General features: G+C 41.9%; 1 pseudogene; it reads right to left on the reverse strand.

Annotated features, from left to right (window-relative positions):
* Positions 1 to 3,240: 3,240 nt before the first annotated feature.
* On the reverse strand, positions 3,241 to 3,870 carry LOC123808762 (annotated as a pseudogene).
* Positions 3,871 to 5,319: the final 1,449 nt, after the last annotated feature.

Genomic DNA, 5,319 nt, shown 5'->3' on the forward strand with positions numbered 1-5,319 from the left:
TCTGGGCATTAGTAATTGACAAGTGGAATGAGGGGCCCAGTGGAAGGAAAATTACCAAGAGGAGATATCAAGGGTGGGGGACTTGCAAAAGCTACTTAACACGATTCATGCGACAGGCAGGACAAGAACATATGCATCAAAGTTGGGGGGTGAAGAACTTGATCCCAGCAAGGATGAGGGACAAGATCAATGCCTAGTTGAGAAGAGGGCTCAGAGGAGTCTGACTGAAGTTTAGTAACATGTGCTTTGTAATATCTGCTGCATCTGATTGCCCGCTGCAGAGAGGACCTCGGGGCGCAGTTAGTCTGAGAAGGGGAGGCAGAGCTCACCAAGGTGCGGCTCGAGGGCCCATGACTTCTCCTCTGGAGGCTAGGAGGGCCGCGCAGTGTCGGCAGTTGGGTTGGGCAGAGCTTTCGGGCCTTCTGTGTGTCCACCATGTCCACCCCCACCCGGCCCAAACAAACAGTGTGCTGCTAAACCAGATCCAGAGAAACGTGGAAGTCTTTATGGTTCCATGTCCCAGAGACAAAGTGGAGGAGTCACTTTTTATTCATTTTATGTATTAAAAATATTGAAGGTGCATTTTTAGATTATAAACTGGGTCTTATCTGCTAAGGTAATCACCTCAAAAGCTTATTAATTTTTTATTGAGGTAAAATATACATAGCATAAAATTTACCATTTGACCCCTTTTTGAGTGTAGAATTCGGTGGCATTTCCAGAACTTTTCCATCACCTGAAACTGGAACTCTATACCCATTAAACGGTAACTCCTCATCCCGCTCCTGGCCCTTAGTCCCCCACAGCCATTTCTCTGCTTTCTGTCCCTGTGAGTTTATGTAGTCTATGAGAGCTCTGGGGACCTCATGTCACTGGGATCACACGGTATTTGTTCTTTTCTGACCAGCTCATTTCACTCACTGCACCATAGTGCCTGCAGAGTTCATCCATGGTATAGCATGTGTCAGAGTCTCCTTCCTTTCTGAGGCCGAGTGACATTCCATTGTGTGAATGGACCGTACTCTGTTCGTTTATCCACTTGTCTGTCAGTGACCACTGGGTTGCTCCTACCTCTCGGCTGTTGTGAACAGTGCTGCCGTGAATGGGAACGTACAGATATCTGCTGAGCCCCTGCTTTCAATTCTTTGGGGTATGTACTAGAAGTGGAACTACTGCATCATCTGGTAGTTTTATTTTTAATTTTTTGAGGAACCATCATACTGTTTTCACAGCAGCTGCGCCATTTTACATTCCCAACAGCAGTTTCTCCGTATTCCTCACCAACACTTGCTATTCTGTTGTTGACTTTGTGTTATGGTCACCATCCTGATGGCTGTGAAGTGGTATCTTAGAGTGGTTTTGATTTGCATTTCTCTAATTATTAACGATGTTGAGCTTTTTTTTTATGTGATTACTGGGTATTATAGCTCTTCTTTGGAGAAATGTCTGTTTAAGTCCTTTGTCCATTTATAAATTGGGTGTTTTGTTGTTGAATTGTAGGAGTTCTTTATATATTCTGGATTTAATCCCTTATCAGATATATGATTTGCAAATATTTTCTCCCATTTTCTCCCAGGCTTCCTTTTCAATCTGTTGAAAGTTTCCTTTGATACACAGAAGTTTTACATTTTGAGAAACACTAATTTCTCTATTTTTTCTTTTGTTGTTTGTGTTTTGCTGTCTATCCAAGAATTCATTGCCAAATGCAGTGTAATGAAACATTTTCCCTATGTTTTCTTCTAAGAGTTTAATAATTTTAGGTCTCACGTTTAGATCTTTAATGCATTTTGAGATCATTTTTAATGTGGTACAAGTACGGGTCCAGTTTTGCTTCACTGCATGTGGACATCCGGTTTTCCCAGCACCATTTGTTGAAAAGACTGTCCTTTCCCTATTGAAGGTCTCAGCACACTGTTGATCATTTGGTTTTATCCTACACTGAGAAGAGGAAATGGCTAGAATAATGTTATTTTTAAAAAATATTTTATTTATTTATTTTTAAAGAGAGGGGAAGGGCTGGGAGAGAGGGAGAGAAACATCAATCGGTTGCCTCTGGTATGTGCCCAGACCAGGGACCACACCAGCAAGCCAGGCATGGGCTCTGACGGGTGATCCAACTGGTGACCTTTCCTCTTGCAGAATGATGCCCAACCGAGCCACACCAGCTAGAGCAGAATAATCTTATTTTTAAATGTTCCTTTCACTTTTCAATCAGTTTTTCAATATTTTACGTATTTGCCAGTTGTTCACCGGCCCTTTGCTCAAGAATCAGTACGGGTAGTCATTGTCCCTCTGTTAGGGGGGCTGAGGCCTGGCCCCATGAAGACCTCCACCAGTCGATGGTACTGTGCGGTTTGAGGACACCCAGACTTCCCCACAGTTCTTGTTGGGTATCCTACAGATTGAACTTTTCTCCTAAGGAATACATTCCTTGAGCTTAACGGACTTATAGAATGCGTGGGGGAAATAAAAACATTAGCCCCTTACACGCCAGTGTGAATACATTTACGTGACTTTCCTCCCAGTTGAACTGTATCGGTGGGGTAAGGGGAAGTAGAGGGAGAGGAAAGGGCCACAGTCCAAGGAGGGCAGGCCAGGGCGTGGTGCTGCCCCAGCCAACATGAGCCAGTGAGCACCCTGGACAGACCCAGAGGAGAGGACCGGGACCCAGAAGGGGAAGTAGGAGGATCTAAAGATAAATTCTGCCTACTCCACAGCTGTGCCAGGGAGAGGCCCTGGAAGTGAGTATGAGTAATCCACAGGCATGCGTGACCAAGACCTGGGCCTTCGTGTTTATTTTAAAGCAGTGGCACATACTTCTGCGGGCCCGGCAGCGTTGCTTTTAGATAGTGTCAGTTCAGTCCTTTCGAGGGAAAAATGAAGAGGCCTTAGTGCTGAAAAACATATAACAGAGGATTTTCTTTCTATGACCCTACTTCCACCTCCAACACACACAATTACCTGTTTGGGGGGTTTGTCATGATTTTGTAATGGTTTTAATTTGAGTCAATTGCACATATGTAAATAGCAGGTATTTAAAATATAGACTATATTGTTGAAGCTGGGCACTTCTGGTAAGTACTGAATATTTAATTTTTATTTGTATAGTTTGTACCCACAAAAAGCCATAACTTTATTAAGGATGAAAATAGTACAGATTTCAGACCAAGCTACAGTTACTCTTTTGAAACACCAAAAAGAAAGAAAAGAAAAAGAAAACAGGTCCTCATTATTGGATGGTTACAGTGTGAATTCCAGAATAGCATTTATGATATCGTTAACTGTTGTCCTTCAGGGCACGGACTGGCTGTGCCCTTGACACGTTTTCTTGAGATAGGACCAATTCCATGTCCTTAACTTCCACAACTGTCTCTTCAGCTTCTTCCCTGTTACTCTGCTCTCAGACTGTTGGAGTCTGTGTGTGTTTGTTGAATGTCTGAGACAGCTTCACCCTGAACTGTGAATTTCTCAGCAGCTGCTAACTAGGCTTGCCAAGATAAGTCCTCGATCTTGCCTTCCCCCAAAACTGGGTAGGTACCTGAGGCTGGGCTCTTGTAGACATCTGGTTTTGTGACAACAAAGAGGATATTCTTAGATTTCTAGACAGCGTAACTTGCTGAAGACCCAGTTTGGACATAGCCTTCTGTGCCTGCTTTGAACCCTGGCTCTGTTTTGCTTTACTGGCTGGTGCTTTGTCCATTTCAGCTGCTGCCTCCTGGGCTTGTTTGGAGGTTGCCTGTGTGGAATCTTGTTTCTCTAGCTCTGGTACTGATTCATCACTGTCCCCTTCTGTTCCAGGCCCTGTCTCAGCCTGGGGCTGTGGCAGTTCTGCTCTGTAGCAGGGACAGTTTCTGTGGCTTCACCGGGCATTTTGGGCGGGGAACACGGAACCAAGATGGCTGAGTACTGAATATTTTAATAGTTTCCATTCATACATTTTAAGAGTTAGGATGTTTTTTAAATTATTAAAGATTGACATTTTTGTCAAGCTCCTGTTTCTAGCTAAAGTCATCTCTACAATACACTAAAGAAAGTAGTTTTAAAATTTGATTCAGTTATATAAAGTATCTTTTATTCACAAAGGAAAATCTATCTAGATCATATCCAAAATTTATATCTCATTAATGACTCACAGATCTGATTAATTTGGCCACACAGGCACTGTTAGTCCTATAAAAAGTTCCACTAAGGCGGAGCTCTTACACCCTTAGTTTTGTGCTGAGGGTTCTCCCGTTTCTAACCCAGAACTACTTATCTCTCACTTCTTGGTTTTTGTCCTGTTACAAGAGAGTTGACTTGTGACACTAGCATGCAAGATATCACAGATTATTCTGGGCAGCACATTTTGTCTTTAGCAAATCACACTTGACTATTTTTAAGAAGTTAACAAGAGAGGCCACCTTGTGCCATTGTTAGGAAGCTGGGGTTTCTGTTTTCTGTCTTCTTTCAGCCAGTATCAACTTTTTTTAACTTACATTGTTCAGCACTTCAGGCCCTCAAATCCAGTGACTAATGTCCCCTACTCTCGAATAGACTGTGACTACCTTGTAACACGCTGCTAAAAATATGTATACACCAAACAAACAAAAATATTTTTTAACACAAGATGGTGGACATCTTGCTTGATTAGCTCATATATATTTTCTTTATTTACATTTTTGGGAATGCATTTTCCCCATTTGGAATTACATTTGACCCTAGAACATGCAGGGATTAGGGGGACCACCCTCCACACTCCAAAAATCTGCACATCACTATAGTCTGCCCTCCGCATACTCAGATTCCCAACCGTGGAGATGGCCCTTGAACAACATGGGTTTGAACTGTGGGTCGATTGAAAAGGATCACATAAGGGACCATGTAGCTCACATCCATGTTGTTCAAGGGTCAAGTATATTACTGTTATTTGAGGTAGTACCTGACTAACACCATGGAATAGCTAATCAGTGTTTGAGTAGGGTAGAATGGAATAGAAAGCACTTTTAACCTTAGAATAAGATATTTCTGATAACTTTTTCTCTTCTAAAGATTACAATGTGGTATCATGGCTGTATGCATGTGTCCAAACTCATCAAATTGTATGCATTAAATACAATGCACTTATTTTGCATATCAATTATGTCTCCATTAAGCATTCTTTTTAAAAAAAAAAAGAGTAACTTCATTTCTGTCAGGTAATAGGAGGCTCAGTCTTGCAAAAAGAAAAAATTCCAATAAGTGGAAAGAGATACTATCCTTATGGATTGGAAAGACTCAATATTGTTAAAATGTTAATTCTCCCCAGAGTAATGTGGAGATTCAATACAATCTCAATCATAA

Source organism: Phyllostomus hastatus, unplaced genomic scaffold, assembly GCF_019186645.2.
Source record: "Phyllostomus hastatus isolate PE091 unplaced genomic scaffold, TTU_PhHast_1.1 phas_scaffold_501, whole genome shotgun sequence".
Lineage (NCBI taxonomy): Eukaryota > Metazoa > Chordata > Mammalia > Chiroptera > Phyllostomidae > Phyllostomus > Phyllostomus hastatus.